The following is an 18,598-nucleotide window of genomic DNA, read 5'->3' as shown; positions in this document are numbered from 1 at the left end:
TGATTGGAAAGAAATGTAGCTCTTTAAAAAAGTGTGATTATGCTAATCTGAACTTTTGATGTAGTGCCCAGATTCAGACTTTTCATGATCAGCAAGTAGATGAGTCAGGAAACGGGAAGTCTGCCAATTAGATGCCACACAGTTCTCAGTTACATGCTAATCTCCTATCCAAGTACTTACCAGGCCTGACCCTGCTTAGCTTCTGAGATCAGACGAGATCAGGCATGTTCAAGGTGATGTGGCCATAGACAGTTACATATTAATCTAATGCCAATTTTATTTTCCTCTAGATTGTTGTCAATATTTTTGATAATATTTATTTATTTCTTAAACCTGATTTGGTGTATACCACTTAATCAATATCATGGATACAAAAAAGATACAAAAATGGTTTTTAGATATTAAGAATGTTCAAGTCACATTAAATTAAAAAATTAAACATTTGTAGAATATCTACACTGTGTACCTGGACTTTTTCAGGAAGCAGAATTTTAGGAAAACAAAGTTTTTGGATGACTTCTTGATTTTCAAAAAGTGGTACATTTCAAAGTCAAAAGAGTTATTATTTTAAGCTAACTGACCTTTTGGATTTGATGTTCAGCCTTCTTGTAACTGCATTTTGATCATGGATGACCTGTCAACACAAGTAAATGATCCCATTAAACTACATTTTTTTATTATGACATGTTAAATCGTTTACACATTCTTTTTTCTCTCAGAGTATTGTTTGTTATTTCACTATTTAATCATCAAATAAAATTGTATAGATTCAAGGTATGTATACAATGTGATGATCTGATACACACACACACACATTGTGTAATGATTGCCATAGTCAGATTTGCACATCCATCACCACTCATAGCTGCCATTGTGTGTGTGTGTGTTGAAGACACTTAAGATTCACTCTCTTATTAAATATAAGTAAGCAATACAGTATTATTTACCATAGTCACCATAGTATAGTTAGATCCATAGATAATAGATTTGTCTTATCACTGAATGGTTTGCAACCTTTGGCTAACATCTCCTTGTTTCCTCTACACCTGCAGTCCCTGGAAACCACTAGTTTACTTTCTGCTTCTATGAGTTTGACTTCTTAAAATTTCACATATGAAGTGAGACCATAAGATATTCATCGTTCTGTGTTTGAATTATTTGAATTAAGTTCATACATGTTAGCAAATGGCCAAATTTTTTCCCTCCTTCCCTCCTTCCCTCCCTCCCTTCTTTCTTTCCTTTATTTTACTTGAAAGTCACAGTTACATAGAGAGAAAAGGAGAGACAGAGAGAGGGGTCTTCCATTCGCTGGTTCACTCCCCAGATGGCCGCAATGGCCAGAGCTGTGCCGTTCAGGGTGCCAGGAGCCTCTTCCTGGTCTCCCATGTGGGTGCAGGGGCCCAAGGACTTGGGCCATTCTCTACTGCTCTCCCAGGCCATAGCAAAGAGCTGTATTGGAAGTGGAGCAGCCAGGTCTTGAATGGTGCCCATATGGGATGCCAGCACTGCAGGCAGCAGCTTTACCTGCTATGCCACAATGCCCCTCAATAAACACATTCCAAAGAGTAGCTACATGGTTTGTTTTAAGTATAGGTATAGGATATAGTCTCTGTTTCCATATAGAGGCTTGTGATCTTGGGGTGATGTAGCAGGTAAAGCTGCTGCTTACAATGCCAATATCTCATATATGCTCTGGTTCGAGTCCTGGCGCTGTTCTACTTTTTTTTTTGGATTTTTTTTTACAGGCAGAGTGGACAGTGAGAGAGAGAGACAGAGAGAAAGGTCTTCCTTTGCTGTTGGTTCACCCTCCAATGGCCGCCGTGGCCAGTGTGCTGTGGCCGGCGCACCATGCTGATCCGAAAGCAGGAGCCAGGTGCTTCTCCTGGTCTCCCATGGGGTGCAGGGCCCAAGGACTTGGGCCATCCTCCACTGCACTCCCTGGCCACAGCAGAGAGCTGGCCTGGAAGAGGGGCAACCGGGACAGAATCCGGCACCCCGACCGGGACTAGAACCCGGTGTGCTGGCGCCGCTAGGTGGAGGATTAGCCTATTGAGCTGTGGCACCGGCTGCTGCTCTACTTTCATCCAGCTCTCTGCTAATGCCCTAGAAAAAGCACAAGAAGATGGCACAAGTGCTTGGACCCCTGCTGCCCTTGCAGGAAACCCAAATGAAACTTCTGGCTTCAGACTGGTCCAGCATTTTGGGGAGTGAACCTGCAGATGGAAGATCTTTCTCTCTCTCTCTCCCTCTTTCTCTGTAACCCTGCCTTTCAAATAAATAAGTAATAAAATTTAAAAAAGGATTTTATGATCTTTAAGTTTATACTACCATCAAATAAAGTTATCAATTTAGTAGCATCATCAAGAAAATTCTTACATTCTGCATTATTTATCTTCATGTTATATTCCTTTGCTTTCAAGGTGTCACGGAAATTACTTACCACCTCTGTATATAATTAACTCAAAATTACATTTTAATTTTTAGAGTAATTGGTCATAGATGCTATCATGTCATTCTAATTTCTAAATTCATTTATTTATTTATTCATAAATCTTTATTCTGCTCTTTTAATAGTTTGCACAGTCTTTCCCAACTAACCTGATTTATCTTTAATCTTTTTCTCTCAGGTACAGGTAAATCACCAGGTCATTTTGCAGGAATGTTCAGCCTGGGATATATTTCAATCATTCACTTTCATTTTCTCTGCATGATAACTTACACAGTTGCATCCCTCTGTAATAAATTCCTCCAATGGATCAGAAATAATTTTTTTTCTCAGCAATTACATTTTTATGATTGCAACTGTAGGCATCTGCACTTTATCACTTTCAAGATCCAAGTTTGGCAGTGCAGTGCAGAATCTATTTATGCAGAATTGTGCTTAAAGAATTTACATCTCTATGTTGTATATTCTCTGAAGAGGTTGTAAACTGCTAGATCATGCTACAGTCATTACATAAAGGAATTGCTTATAATTTTACTTGCCACAGAATGTAATTTGCTATGTGTCAGATTCATGTTGGAGTTCACTTAAAGGAATTGACTTAATATCCCTTAAAATAAATATAACAATTTCCTTAAAATGAGTTATCTCTTAGAGTATTTTGGGGGGCAAAAAATTCAAGTGAATCTTCTGATGTTAATATATCCCACATTTTCAAAAGGTACATATGAGTTTGACAAACCATAATAAACACAATTTCTCTGGCTCTCCTAACTCTTGTAGGACCCTTTGGCTCTTTCCCCTCTTCTGCTTCCTCTTCTTTTTAAAGATTTATTTATTTATTTGGAAGGCAGAGTGACGGAGAGAGAGAGAAAAGGGAAGAATATCTTCCATCTATATTTTCATTCCCCAAATGGTTGTAACAACTGGTGCTGGGCCAGGCTGCAGCCAGGAGTCCAGAACTCTGTCCAGGTCTCCCCAAATACTGAAGCCACCATCTGAAATTTTCTCATGCACAGTAGTGGGAAATTGAAAGGGAGCAGAGCAGCCAGGTCTCAAACTGGCATTCCAACATGGAATGCAGGCATTGCAAGTAGTGGTTTAACACACTGTGCCGCAATGCTAGCTACTGCCTTTTACTTCTCATAATGGCTTCCACCTCTTTTCTAGGAGTTCTCTGGGGAATAGTTTTGAAAAATCTGATAATACTCATTGGGTCAAGTTAATATCTTCCAACTCTGTATCAGTCAGAATAAGCAAGGTTATGTTATGATGAGAAGACAACCCCCAAATTTCCAGGGTTTAATAAAAATTCACTTGCTATTCAAGTTACAAGTCCAATATGTGCTGTCTGGAGTATCTGCTCAGAACAGGCACTGAGGAATGTAGGATAGTGTAGAATCCGTTTTTAAAAAAATTTATTTTATGCATTTGAGCACTTGGGCCATTCTTCACTGCTCTCCCAGGTGCATTAGCAGGGAGCTGGATCGGAAGTGGAGCAGCCCGGACTTGAACCGGTGTCCATTTGGGATGCTGGTGCTGCAGGCTGGGGCTTTAACCTGCTGTGCCATAGTGCCAGCCCCAGTATCCATCTTTTTTTTTTGACAGGCAGAGTGGATAGTGAGAGAGAGAGACAGAGAGAAAGGTCTTCCTTTGCCGTTGGTTCACCCTCCAATGGCCGCCGCGGCTGGCGCGCTGCGGCCAGCACACCGCGCTGATCCGAAGGCAGGAGCCAGGTGCTTCTCCTGGTCTCCCATGGGGTGCAGGGCCCAAGTGCTTGGGCCATCCTCCACTGCACTCCCTGGCCACAGCAGAGAGCTGGCCTGGAAGAGGGGCAACCAGGACAGAATCTGGCGCCCCGACCGGGACTAGAACGCCGTGTGCCGGCGCTGCTAGGTGGAGGATTAGCCTGTTGAGCCGTGGTGCTGGCCCCAATATCCATCTTAACATGTACTTCTATTGTCATTGCAACAGGGGAAAGAGAACATGATGAATTATGCAAGGACCCCTAACATGACCACCTGGGTGTGATTTATGTTGGTTCCACTCATGTTGCTTTTGTCAAAGTAAATCATGTGGTCATAGTGGACGTTCAATGTATAATCCTGCCATGTGCCCAGAGGAGAATGGAAATATTTGTGAACAGCCCCAGCAACTATTACTTCCCATTGCCCACTTTTAAGAGTTTCCTTTAGCTAAGTCTCCAGCTGCTATCAAGTCACTTTGTCAGGTGCAAAGCTGAAATACACAGAAGAAGAAATAGAGTCAAAAATGGCAATAATGAAGTTTTCAAGATTGGATCCACAAAATCCTGCTGTTAGGGACATCAAGATTACCTAGTTACCAGGATTTTAACACTTCTTCCTGTTTCTGAACCATGTTCTATTATCAAAATTATACTCCAGCTTCTGTGGGGCTTCTTGTTTCTAGTTCTCTCTCTGGAGCACCAACCAAGTAGGCCAGATGCTTATCTTCCTTATGTAGTCTGTCTTCTTGGCTTCCTACCCACTTAGTAAATTCAAGGAAAGTTCCATTAACAGCAGCAATCCAGGATTCCTGTAATTGCCCTTACTTGTTTTTGCTAGAACTGGAATTTTCCTGCATAGCTTCTTTCCTGCTCTTCCCCACCTCTCCAAATTTTAGAATCTGTTAGTTATAAACCACATGTGCTGCCGATCTAGTCTGTCATGTTTTCTGTTTAGTTTGGCTTCATATTGTTGGTGGTGGTTGGTGACTGACAGTGGTGTCCCTTGTGAGATTAGAAATAGACATGTCAAAGTATCCATGCCCTATATACCTGTGACAATTTCTCAAGGTGATATAATAATGCTAGGCTCCTACCGAAGAGGAGAGAATGTTGGGTTTTCCAACTGCATGCTTCACTCTGCCCCTGGGGCCCAATGAAACAATGTTTGTATCTAGAGTTATGCAAAATTCTTAGGAAAACTCCTCCAAACTCCATGTTCCTTTCCTTCTTGGCTGCTATGAAGAACCTCTGCCACATCCTCCCCTCAACAAAATTCCTTTTCCTCTCCTTGAGCAAATAAAAAAGGAAGAATGTGAGCACTTATATGTAACTCATTTATGCAAATACATTCCTAGATGCCCACTGTTCTGCAGCTAGATCTAATTGGCTTATGGGTAGCAGGGAGAGGACATGTCCACCCCCTTTGGCTTCTTAGCTTACTGTAATATAATTTTCTTTGTTTCAGAAAATAATTCAAGTTTTGTCTGTTCGTAATTGTTTTTTCTTCATCATTTTTAGAGATCATTTCAAATGATTATAATGCCACTTAAGCTCCTTTGGTTTTATTTCCAAGCTTTTTTTGTACCCTTGCTGATTGTTCTATCAATAGACATGTCAGAATTAATCTTAAAGGTTTCAAGAAAATCTTGGAGATAAATTTACACACATATAGTGTGCCACTACAGAGTATTCTATGAGCAAGTATTGGAGTTTGACTGTAATCTCAACAAGTAACCCCAAAGGTTAGCAAATTAAATGTCTTAAATACATATAAGCTCAAAGTATAATAAGTGCAATGATGTTATATTTATGGTAAGATGAAAAAATAAACTTAATTCTAACTCAATAATGTTTTAAAGATTAAGGTGATTTTGTATAGCTGAGTTGATTCTAATAAAGTAAATTCTTCAATGTCTATATTCTTTTACTGCCAGAAAACTGCTCCCATGGGAAGGTTGTTCAGCTGTAGTATTCCTTCAGAAACAAATAGTTGAGAAAAATGAAGCTACTCCTTAAATTAAAATAAGTAAAACTGGTAGCTAATTGATTAAACGAGTGCAAGTCCAGTGGGAGCGTGTGTGGCAAGGATATGAAGATGCCCCCAGGACCAGAAGCTGGTGGTTTTGAGATGAGCTGTGGACAGATGTCAGCAGCTACTCATGCTTTACCTCTTCTCAGCTTGCTTCCTAAGCATTTTGTCTTGTCAGACTCTGATTTTCTTTCTACTTACTCCAGTGTTGCTGTCCTGTTATACTGGGTTCTCCAACCACCCACATCCACTCCACTTACGTTAATTTTTTTTTTTTTTACATTTGAATTGCAGCTCATCTTTTCCTCCACAAATTCAGACTGACCCCCACACATAATCCACTTCCAATTTAGCTTTGGGGTATAACCTTTTTCTTATAAACTGATTTTATAGGCAGCCAGGTGGTATATACTGATAAGCTCATATCCGTCTGTTCTTTTAGAAAAGGCTAGATTGATAGGAGCAATTGTGGTTCATCTGGCCAAAAAGGATAGAAAAGTCTAGATAGTGGTCATTTTCACTACTTGATATGTGAATCTACCTTTTGTAGAATTTCCTGGGCTATTGCTTGACACAAGGCTTGCCTCAGGAGACAACTGTTGCAACTTGAAAATCCTTATCTCTGTACAGTGGTTGGCAAACTTTTCCTGTAAAGGTCCAGAGAGCTTGGACTGCTGTAGGATCTCTGTTGCAACAGCTCTGCCCTTGTCCTGTAAAAGCAGCCCTAGACAATAGGTAAACAAATGGGTGTGCCTATGTACTAAAAAATCTTATTATTTACAAAAATAGGCAAGTGACCAAATTTGGCCCAGGGATACTTTGCAGGTCCCTGTTATAGATTGATGATTTTCTTCTGGAGATATTTTGCACTCATATTTTCCACACACAGTTGAGAGCCGCCTGTGAGATAAATTATGTTGGAGTGCTTTGTGGCCAATCCTTATGAGAGACACAAAAACCTCACTTAGGGGAAGAGTGCCAAGTAGGCAGTTCAGAAAATTCTTGCTACTGTTGTGATTCCGTTATCCCACTGGTTTTTAACCCTGACTGCACATTAAAATCACCTGGGGAGCTTTTAAAAATCCTGATGCCCAGGCCTCACGCAAAACCAGTTAAATCAGAATCAGAACTCTGGGAGTAGAACCAGACAGTAATTTTAAAGGTCTCAGGTGATTACAATATAAGAATCGCTGTTCCAGCCATTCTGTCAGCCAGTAGTAAGCACGGTTTTGCCTTTTGACCAAAGGCTTGTCCTGAAATTCTGCTCCTTCTTTTTAATGCTGTTACAGCTGAATTTAGGTTCTTGTCTCTCTGAGTAGTAGTAGTAGAGTGAATCCACAGTAGTGAATGCCCTAGAAATGAAGGCTTAATAAATGTGGTTTGTGATTTTTTGTAGATGAATGTTTTCTTTTAGTAGATAATTTGCAATTCTCAACCCTGATTTGCATGGTAGTATATTTCTTCAATGTAGACATGTAGACACATCTTCCCATTTTCTCCACTGCATGTTTTTTTAACAATTCTGAAATTAGGATGCATCTTATAATGGATATAAACATTTAATGTAATTTTCTTTTTTAGTACTTGTAGGGTTTTAGAAATTTACTCACAATATGCTTTAGTTCATTTGTGTTTTAAAAGTGATCTGACTTACCTTATAATCTACCCATGGGACATTGAAGTAAATGCCTTATATTTCAACCAATAAGGATGTTAAACTAGTGTGATTCAACAAAGTAAACAGCCTCTATTGGTACATGCTCAGTCTCTTTAGATGAAATGCTTAGAGATGTATGGATGGGGTGATAGTGTTGCCTGTGTTTCCTCATAGTAATGGGAGATAGGGCCTTTGTATCCATGTGATGATCTCTGACACTTACTTGGTGCCTGTTGTTGCAGGCTGGCTGTTATGGAATGCTCTCTGGACTAGTAACCTTTGAGGGTGACCAGTCCCATGCATGGTCATCGTGTGGGTACCATTTTGCATTTCTTTATGTAGTCTATGATGATACAATTTGTGGGCTGCTTTTTCTCATCTTGATTAGGGTTCGTGCTTCTTCCAGGATGCTTTAACATCCCATTGTGGTGCTTTAGACTCCCAGACCTCAGCTACGTTACTCCATCCAGTGTCTGTCGTCATCTTTCCACTCTTCACCCTCTGCTACAAAATCACTTTGCTCTTAACCATGGTGAACTGAGAACAGGCCTGCACTAGTGTTCAACACAGTTACAATGTGATTGTCTTTCAGGAAATCTAGGTTAGTCTGGGGGTCTTACCCATGCCTCATGGGACTCAAGAGGGACTTAAGAAAGCTAAGCTGGACTCCTTTCTACCTTTGTCCACAGTGATGGCAAGATTAGATGGTGCTGCCCCATTCCGTCCTAGATTTTTATGCACGGCAGTTCATGAAGCAGTTTTGTTTCAGAGTCTCTAATATAAATTGAATTGAAGCCCCTCTGCTTTCAGTTTGTCCCAACTAACTGTATTAGGTGTGAGTTAACACAGTTCCCAATCTGGGTGAAGCCCAGGTAGGGGAAATAATGACATGTTTCTTACCTGTCTGTCCTACCTGTCAAACCCTTTTCCCAATAACTTTGGGGCATTAAATGTCAAGTGCTGGCCAGTGAAATTCATGATTGCTGACTGACTTTTAAATTTTACAACAAAATGAGGTAAAGATATTTTTATTGACTTAGAGACCATTCTGACAAATGAAGTATACACAGCCTAAACACTTTTCAACTTAGCAGCAGCATTTAATTCACTAATGGACTGTATTCAGACCACATTTGTATCACTACAAAATTGTGAGTCCTACAAATTTAATCACTATCTCCTGTGGTGTTTCTTTCTTTACTTTTATTTTCTCTCTTCTACACGATTAACAAGTGATTATATATAGTTTTAACCTGGATATCTTCAATAAGATAGAGTTTTGTGACAAAAAAGAGTAAATGTAAGTTAAGTCTAAGTTGGTGTAAAAGGATCTGGCGACAGATAGTGGGAATGAAATGCGGATAATGTTTCCTAAGTTTTTGTTGGCAAAGAACATTGGTATAGTTTATTCAATTTTGTGATTTACGGGGTTAAATATGATTATTAAACAGTGATATAATGCAGAATTAGGGTCATAACCTTATTCCACTATCTGTTTTTGTTGAAAGTGATATGCTGAGCTAAATGGACAAACAGATCTACAAACATGTGAACATGCCTAAACTACTGCACATGAGGTCAATCCGTTCTTTATTTTAGGGCCAGATTTGGTCTGATTTCGTTTTTCACTTCTTATTTCGTTTTCTTCAAGCAGTCAGTAGAAATGAGTAGAAATGGGTAGAAATGAGTCATTCTTTTGCTTTTTTTGTTCAACACTTCTCTGAATCAGCACTTTACTATAAAATACTAGTTATTGACTTAGAATGATTAGTGCTTGATTGAGGAGTAAATAAGCGCAAATATAATTTCTCTTCAGTTTGCTCAATTCAATGTCTTGACAGTTTTTCTCTTCAATTTTTGAACTATATGTTTGTAGAGAGACTATATGATTAACATTATAGTTTTCTTACTAAATTTGTCTAAATTTAATGTCATATTTTATCCAGAAATAACTGTCCTTCCTGTGATTAGAACATTTATCTACAACTGCTTATATATTTGACATGTAAATCTCTTTGCCTTCTGGGTGGCACAGAGGGTTTGTTGAATTGGAGAGAGATCCATATGTACTTTGTTATTGTTCCTCAGTAGTTCAGAGTAATGCTTCATGTGTGCAGTGGTTGTCAACAAGCAAGCAAAAGCCTAAATTTAAAAAAAGGCAATAGGTTATATATGCACATTTGTGTTACTTATAGTAAGACTTATTATGGGCTAATTGAGTTCCCCTACTTCTTCATTTCTTAAACTGAGGTCCTAACACCAAACCTAAGAATATGACTATTTTTGGATCATTGGATGGACATTCATCTAATGTGACTGATAATCTTTATAAAAAGAGGAGATGGGAACATCCAGGAAAGAGGCCCCATCCTGTATACATACCCACCTGTGGAAGGTGGTCATCTGCAATCCAAGGAGAGGCCTCTGGAGAAACCAGATCTGCTGACACCTTGATCTCGGGCTTCCAGACTCCCACCTGTGAGGAAATACATTTCTTTTGTTTAAGCTACCCAGTCTATAGTAGTATTTTGTTATAATAGACCTAGCAAACTAATAAAAGGATTGAAAATCTGAAAATGAGTATTAAGAATACTGTGCCTGCTCTTTTTATTTATAGTTTGAAAATGAACCACATAGCCTGTTTTTTTTTTTTTTTTTTTTTTTTTTTTTTTTTTTGTGGCAAAAAAGGGACTGACTATGATATACTTGATTCTAGATTGCTTTGAACTGATTGGACCCCAAATAATATAGATGAACGGAACCTTGTTTTTGCAGGTATTATAAAAGGTTGGTTTTCCCTGATACTAGATGGGAGACATGACAGAAAATTCCACACCGAGGGATTTCTTTAGATGAATTTTACCGTATACTGTCACTAAATTTTTTCTTTTTTTTGACAGGCAGAGTAAGAGAGAGAAAGAGAGAGAGAGAGAGAGAAAGGTCTTCCTTCCATTGGTTCACTCCCCAAATGGCTACTTCGGCCGGCGTGCTGCACCTGGTGTGCTGCGCCGATCTGAAGCCAGGAGCCAGGTGCTTCCTCCTGGTCTCCCATGCGGGTGCAGGGCCCGGCCCAGGCACTTGGGCCATACTCCACTGCCTTCCTGGGCCACAGCAGAGAGCTGGACTGGAAGAGCAGCAACTGGGACAGAATCTGGCGCCCCGACCAGGACAAGAACCCAGGGTGCCTGCGCCACAGGCAGAGGATTAGCCTATTGAGCTATGGCGCCGGCTAACAATTTGTTTTTAATTTGAGTTATACAGGTTTTATATATTTCATATATACAGATTTGGGAACATAGTGATACTATCCAGTTTTTTTTTTACCCTTCTAATTGTTTTCTTTCTTTTTTTTTTTTAGAAAGCTTTTATTTAATGAATATAAATTTCATAGGTACAACTTTAAGAATATAGTGGTTCTTCCCCCAGTACCCACCCTCCCACCCCTATTCCTGTCCTACCTCCTACTCCCTCTCTCATACCATTCACCCCATTAAGATTCATTTTTACTTATTTTTATATACATAAGACCAATTCTATACTAAGTAAAGTTTTCAACAGTTTGCACCCATATGGATACACAAAGTATAAAGTGCTGTTTGAAGACAAGTTTTACAGTTAATTCTCATAGTACAACTCATTAAGCACAGAGGTCCTACATGGGGAGTAAGTGCACAGTGACTCCTGTTGCTGATTTAACAATTGACACTCTTATTTTTGACATCAGTAATCACCCAAGGCTCTTGTCATGAGCTACCAAGGCTATGGAAGTCTTTTGAGTCCACAAACTCTGTAAGTATTTAGACAGGGCCATGAGCAAAGTAGTTCTCTTTTCCCTTCAGAGAAAAGTACATCCTTCTTTGATGGCCCCTTCTTTCCACTGGGTTCTCACAGAGATCCTTCATATAGATAATTTTTTGCCACAGTGTCTTGACTTTCCATGCCTGAGTTTCTCTCATGGGCTTTTCAATCAGATCCATATGTCTTAAGGGCTGATTCTGAGGTCAGAATGCTGTTTAGGGCATTTGGCATTCTATGTGTCTGCTGTGTATCCCGCTTCCCATGTTGGATCATTTTCTCCTTTTTAATTCTACCTATTGTTATTAGCAGACACTTGGTCTTATTTATATGATCCCTTTGACAATCCTATCTATATGATCAGTTACACACTTCATATGATCACTTTAACATGTGTGATGGCATTAGTACCACACAGCTTAATGGGATTTGGAGTTCCATGGCAAGATTTTAGCTTTATTCTTATGGGAAAGTCCATTGGAATGTGTGCTGAACTGTACATCTCCTCCTTTTCTTATTCCCATTTTACTTTTTACTGGAGTCTATTTTCAATTGGATTTAAACATCTATGAATAATTCTGTGTTAAGTAAAGAGTTCAACAAATGGTAGTAAGTAGAAAAATAAAATAGTAAAAAAATTAAAATAATAAATTGTTCCTTGACTGTTGCTCCCCCTCTTCGCGGAGGAACGACACAGGACCCTGCGCTGTTCTTTTGTCTGCTTGGCCCTCCCCGGGTTTGCTGCTGGTTCTTCCCGGGTTGGCTACCGTCCCTTCCACCTCCGTGGAAGGGCGGTTCCCCCTGCCACTTTCCCCACTTCCGCGGGGGAGCGGCACACCGCCGGCCGGCTCTCTTGGGGGCTGCACAGGTGTTCCTCAGATAGATGTTCCCGGTGCATGTTGTCTCTCTCCTCCTTTATAGTCCTCTTCCACCAATCCCAACTCTGCTACCCACAATGCCGAGTACGCTGCTCTCCTCCAATCAGGAGCAAGTCCTGCTGTTTATTGGTTGAACTGGAGACAGCTGAGTAGAAGCTGTTTCCTCCTCTCCCAGCGCCATATTGTGGGAGAGCAGATGCATAGAATAAGTCTTAATTCCAGTAACTTAGTCTAGTCCGAGTTGCTCCCAGTTGCTCCCCACACTTGACAGTCAAAACAAGGGCTGTTCAAGTCACTGCTTCTCATAGTGTCAATTTCACTTCTATAGGTTTCCTTTTAGGTGGTCTGTTAGTTGTCACAGATCAGAGAGAACATGTGAAATTTGTCTATTTGGGACTGGCTTATTTCACTCAGTATGTTTTCCAAATTTCTCCATTTTGTTGCAAATGACCAGATTTTTTTTAACCACTGTGTAGTATTCCATGGAGTATATATCCCATATTTTCTTTATCCAATCTTCTGTTGACGGGCATTTAGATTGATTCCATGTCTTAGCTATTGTGAGTTGAGCTGCAATAAACATGGAAGTACAGATAGATCTTTTATTTGCTTAATTTCCCTTGGGTAAAATTTGAGGAGTGAGATGGCTGGGTTGCATGGTAGTACTATATTCAGATATATGAGGTATCTTCAGTAGTGGCTTTACCAGTTTGCATTCTTACTAACAGTGGATTAGGGTATCTTTTCCTTCCATTCTCACCAGCAAATGTTTGTTGATTTCTGTATGAAAGCCATTCTAACCAGGGTGAGGTGAAACTTCCCTGTGGTTTTGATTTGCATTTCCATGAAGGCTAGTGATCCTGAAAACTTTTTCATATGTCTGTTGGCCATTTGTATTTCCTCTTTTGAAAAATGTCTATTTAAGTCCTTGGCTCATCTCTTAAGTGGGTTGTTTGTTTTGTTGTTGTGGACTTTTTTTGCTCTCTTTGTAGATTCTGATTATTAATCCTTTATCAGTTGCATAGTTTGCAAATAATTTCTCCCATTCTGTTGGTTGCCTCTTTACTTTCTTGTTTATTTTGCTCTACAGTTACTTCTCAATTTGATGTAATCCCAGTTGTTAATTTTGGCTTTGGCTGCCTGTGCCTCTGGGGTCCTTTTTTAGAAGTCTTTGCCTGTGCCAATGTCTTCCAGGGTTTCTCCAATGTCCTCTAATAATTTGATAGTGTCGGGTAATAGATTTAGATCTTTAATCCACGTTGAGTAGATTTTTGTTTAAGGTGTAAGATATGGGTTTTGCTTCATGCTTCTGCATGTAGAAATGCAGTTTCCCCGGCAACATTTATTGGATAGACTGTCCTTGCTCCAGGAATTGGTTTTAGCTCCTTGATCAAATATAAGATTGCTGTAGATGTTTGGATTGATTTCTGCTGTTTCTATTATGTTCCACTGGTCCATCCATCTGTTTCTGTAGCAGTACCAGGGCTGTTTTTGTAATTCTCTTTCTCTGTTGCATATTTTTCAGGTTTAGTCATTAAGGTGATGCTGGATTCATAGAATTTGGAAGGATTCTGTCTCTTTCAGTTGTTGTGAATAACTTGAGAAGAATTGGAGTTAGCTCTTCTTTAAATGTCTGGTAGATTGGTTGAACACACAATTATTCTTAGTCATTTCAATTTAACTGAAAAATGATCCTTGTTAAATATAAGAGTAGGAATAAGAGAGGGAGGAGATGTACAGTTCGGCATATGCTCACTCGGACTTACCCCTAATGGTAGAGCTAGAAACGTGCCCAGGGATTTCAATTCAATCCCATCAAGGTGGCATGTACCAATGCCATCTTACTTATTAAAGTGATCAATTTAAGTTCATAATTGATCAAAAAGTTAAGATTAAATGTCAAAGGGATTACATAAATAAGACCAGTGTCTACAAATACCAATTGATAGAATTAAAAAGGAGAGAAAGATCCTACATGGGAAGCAGGATATACAGCAAATTCCTAGAATGGCAAATGCCCTAAACAACACTCTGGCCTCAGAATCAGCCCTTAAGGGATTCAGATCTGGCTAAAAAGCCCATGAGAGTTTTGCAGGCATGGAATGCCAAGACACTGTGGCAAAAAAAAAAAATGACCTACATGAAAGATCTCTGTGAGTGAGATCCTAGTGGAAAGAATGGGCCATCAAAGAAGGAGGTACCTTTCTTTGAAGGGAGGAGAGAACTTCCACTTTGACTATGGCCTTGTCTAAATAAGATCAGAGTTGGCAAACTCAAGAGGCTTCTATAGCCCTGGCGGCTCATAACAAGAGCCTTGGGTGATTACTGATGTCATAAATAAGAGTGTCAATTGTTAAATCAACAATGGGAGTCACTGTGAACTTGCTCCCCATGTAGGACCCCTGTCATTAATGTGTTATGTGAATTAATGATAAACTACTACTCAAACAGTACTCTATACTTTGTGGGTCTGTGTGAGTGCAGTCTGTTGAAATCTTTACTAAGTATATACTAAGTTGATCTTCTGTATATGCAGATAATTGAAAATGAATCATGAGGAAGAACGGGGTGGGAGAGTGAGTGGGAGATGGGGTGGTTGCAGGTGGGAGCGAGGTTATGGGGGGAAAAGCTGCTATAATTTAAAAGTTGTAATTTGAAATTTATATTTATTAAATAAAAGTTGAAAAAAATAAATGTTTGGTAGAATTCAGCAGTAAAGCTATCCAGTCTTGGGCTTTTCTTTGTGGGAGGGCCTTTATTACTGACTCATTTTCTGTCTTGGTGATGGGTCTGCTTAGGTTTTCTATGTCTTCATGACTCAATTTAGGTAGGTTGTATGTGTCCAGGAATATATCCATTTCTTCTAGGTGTCCAGTTTGTTGCATACAGCTCTTTGTAGTAATTTCTGAGGACTCTTTTTATTTCTGTGGTATCTTGTTATATTTCTTTTTTCATCTCTAATTTTATTGATTTGGGTCTTCTCTTTCCTTTGTTTGGTTAGTTAGGCCAATAGTATGTCAATTTTGTTTATTTTTTCTGAAAACCAGCTCTTCATTCTGCTTTGTTTTGGTGTTATTTTTATTGGTTTCAATTTTGTTGATTTCTTCTCTAATTTTAATTATTTCTCTTCTACTAGTTTTGGTGTGTGTGTGTGTGTGTGTTTGCTGTTTTTCTAGATCCTTGAGATGCATTGATTGCTAATTTATTTGGTGCTTTTCCAGTTTCTTGACGTGGGTACCTATTGCTATAAACTTTCCTCTTAACACTGCTTTTGCTGTATCCCATAAATTTTGATATATAGTGTTGTTGTCTTAATTTGTTTCCAGAAATTTTTTGATTTCTCTTATGGTTTCTTCTATGACCCACTGTTCATTCAGGAGCATGTTGTTCAGTCTCCATGTATTTGCATATGCTCCAGTGATTCCTGAGTTGCTGATTTCCAGCTTCATTCCATTGTGGTCTGAGAAGATGCATGGTATGATTTTGATTTTTCTGAATTTGCTGAGACTTGCTTTGTGGCCTAGTATGTGGTCAGTCCTAGAGAAAGTTCCATGCACTGCTGAGAATGTATTTGTAACTGTAGGATGAAAAGTTTTGAGGATATCTGTTAGATCCATTTGGTCTATAGTGTCAATTACATCTGCTGTTTCCTTATTGATTTTCTGTCTGGTTATCTCTCCATTGCTGAAACTGGAGTATTGAAGTACCCCAAATATTATTGTATTGGAGTCTAAATGTTCCTTTAAATCCCTTAACAGTTCTTTTAAATAGCCAGGTGCCCTGTAATTAGGTGTATATGCAATTATAATAGTTACACCTTCCTGTTGAATTGATTACTTAATCATTATATAGTGCCCTTCTTTGTCTCTCTTAACAGTTTTTGTGTACAAGTATATTTTGTCTGATTTTAAGATGGCTACACCAGCTCTTTTTTGGTTTCTGTTTCATGGAATATCTTTTTCCAACCTTTCACTTTCAGTTTGCATGCCTCTTTGTTGGTGAGATGTGTTTCTTGTAGGCAGGTTTTTCAATCCATTCAGCCAGTTTGTGTGTTTTAACTTGGTACTTGAGGCCATTTATATACAAGATGACTATTGATAAATAATGACTTTTCCCTGCCATTTTTGCAAAAATACTCCACTTTTTTTTTTTTACTTTGAATTTCCTTTGAAATTTTATTGAAAGTTTTTCTTCCTTTACCTTCTTTCATAATGATGACCATGTTTCTGTGTTTCTGTTTGCAACACATCCTCAAGCATCTTTTGTAGGGCTGGGCATGTGGTGACTAATTTTCAATTTCTGTTCATTATGGGAGGTCTTTATTTCATCTTCGTTCATAAATGAGAGCTTTTCAGGGTATGATATTCTGGGATCACAGTTTTTTTTCTCGTAGGATTTGGAATATATCTCTCCATTCTCTCCTAGCCTGTAGGGTTTCTGATGAGAAGTCACTTGTGAGTCTAATTGGAGATCCTCTGAAAGTAATCTGGCGTTTCTCTCCTGCACATTTTAGAATCTTCTCTTTATGTTTTACTGTGGTGAGTTTGATTACAATGTGTCATGGTGAGGATCTTTTCTGGTCATGTCTATTGGGAGTTCTGTGTGCTTCCTGTACTTGGATGTCCCTTTCTTTCTCCAAACCCGGGAAGCTTTTGGCTAGTATTTCACTAAAAAGGCCTTCTAATCCTTTCTGTCTTTCCATGCCTTCAGGAATTTCTAGAATAAGCATAGTATATAGTATCCTATGGATTCCCAACAGTGTTTTTTTAGTTTTCTAATTTCCTCTTCTTGTCTGGTTTGACTGTATACTTTCCTGTCCTTATATTCTTTCTTCTGCTTCGCTGATTCTGTTGTTAAAGCTCTCCACTACATTTTTTTATTTGTTCTATTGAATTCTTCATTTCACTTTGATTTCTCTTTAAGATCTCAATTTCATGGGAGAAATTTTCTTTCCTGTCCTGTACAGGTTCATTAGTTCATGTATTTGCTTCTGATTATTTCTATGTAATCTTTTTTTTTATTTGACAGGCAGAGTTAAACAATGAGAGAGACAGAGAGAAAGGTCTTCCTTCCATTGGTTCACCCCACAAATGACCGCTATGGCCGACGCCCTGCGCCACTCCAAAGCCAGGAGCCAGGCACTTCCTCCTGGTCTCCCATGCAGGTGCAGGGGCCCAAGCACTTGGGCCATCCTCACTGCCCTCCTGGGCCACAGCAGAGAGCTGGCCTGGAAGAGGAGCAACTGGGACTAGTCCTCGGTGCCCCAACCGGGACTAGAACCCGGGGTGCCGGCGCTGTAGGCAGAGGATTAGCCATGCGAGCCGCAGCACCAGCCTCTATGTAATCCTATGATCAATTTTTTGAATTCTATTTCTTCCATCTCATCATCTTCACAATCTAATATTCATTGCTGTGTTCTTTTAGGGGCATTACGTTGTCTTCCTTATTCTTGTTTCTTGAATTGGTGCATTTGTTGTTCAGCGTTTGTGAAGATACTTGTTGGTTTTCTTCTTTCTTTCTTTCTTTTTTTTTTTTGTGGGGGTGCTGTGGCAGCTTATATCTTTGTACTATGACCCTGTAGATAAGTGGAATGTCTGCTTTCAGTGAATCTCTAGAGGCTTATAGCGGGTGTTGCCAGAGAGCTCTGTTCAGTTCTCCAGGGTTAAGGATGTGCCTAGGGGCCAGTGCCATGGCTCACTTGGTTAATCCTCCACCTTTGGTGCCAGCATCCCATATGGCCGCTGGGTTCTAGTCCTGGTAAATCTTCTCTCTCTCTCTCTTTTTTTAATCAAAAGGGAAATTTATTTTGCTTAGCTGAGCTCCTGTCCTCAGTGGAGACCAGTGCCTGAGTGCTAGCCCCAGTGCGTATAATATTTGTCCACTTTGTCCCAAGGACCACACAAAGGATCTATTCAGTCCTCAGTGTAAGATCAGTTTCCCCAGCAATGTCTCACCAGGTAACCAGGACACCCTGAGCATGTGTAGTCTCCCACTGTGACTGCTCAAAGTCTCAGCCACACCGTGACGGTTCCCACAATCCCTCAGTGTT

General features: G+C 39.5%; 1 protein-coding gene and 1 long non-coding RNA gene across 7 annotated transcripts in view; one reads left to right on the top strand and one right to left on the bottom strand.

Moving 5' to 3' along the window:
- CTNNA3 (catenin alpha 3) overlaps window positions 1–18,598 on the top strand; it is a 1,675,875-nt gene that overhangs the window by 51,791 nt on the left and 1,605,486 nt on the right. The window lies entirely within an intron of this gene.
- Window positions 8,955–14,849, bottom strand: LOC127484128 (uncharacterized). The gene is made up of 3 exons (XR_007910889.2): window positions 14,751–14,849; window positions 10,263–10,352; window positions 8,955–10,018 (listed from the first exon to the last, which is right to left on the bottom strand). It is a non-coding gene; the product is annotated as an uncharacterized lncRNA (long non-coding RNA).

The sequence above is a fragment of the Oryctolagus cuniculus genome, chromosome 15 (genome assembly GCF_964237555.1).
Source record: "Oryctolagus cuniculus chromosome 15, mOryCun1.1, whole genome shotgun sequence".
Taxonomy (NCBI): Eukaryota; Metazoa; Chordata; class Mammalia; order Lagomorpha; family Leporidae; genus Oryctolagus; species Oryctolagus cuniculus.
This window is presented reverse-complemented; position numbering and strand designations above follow the sequence as displayed.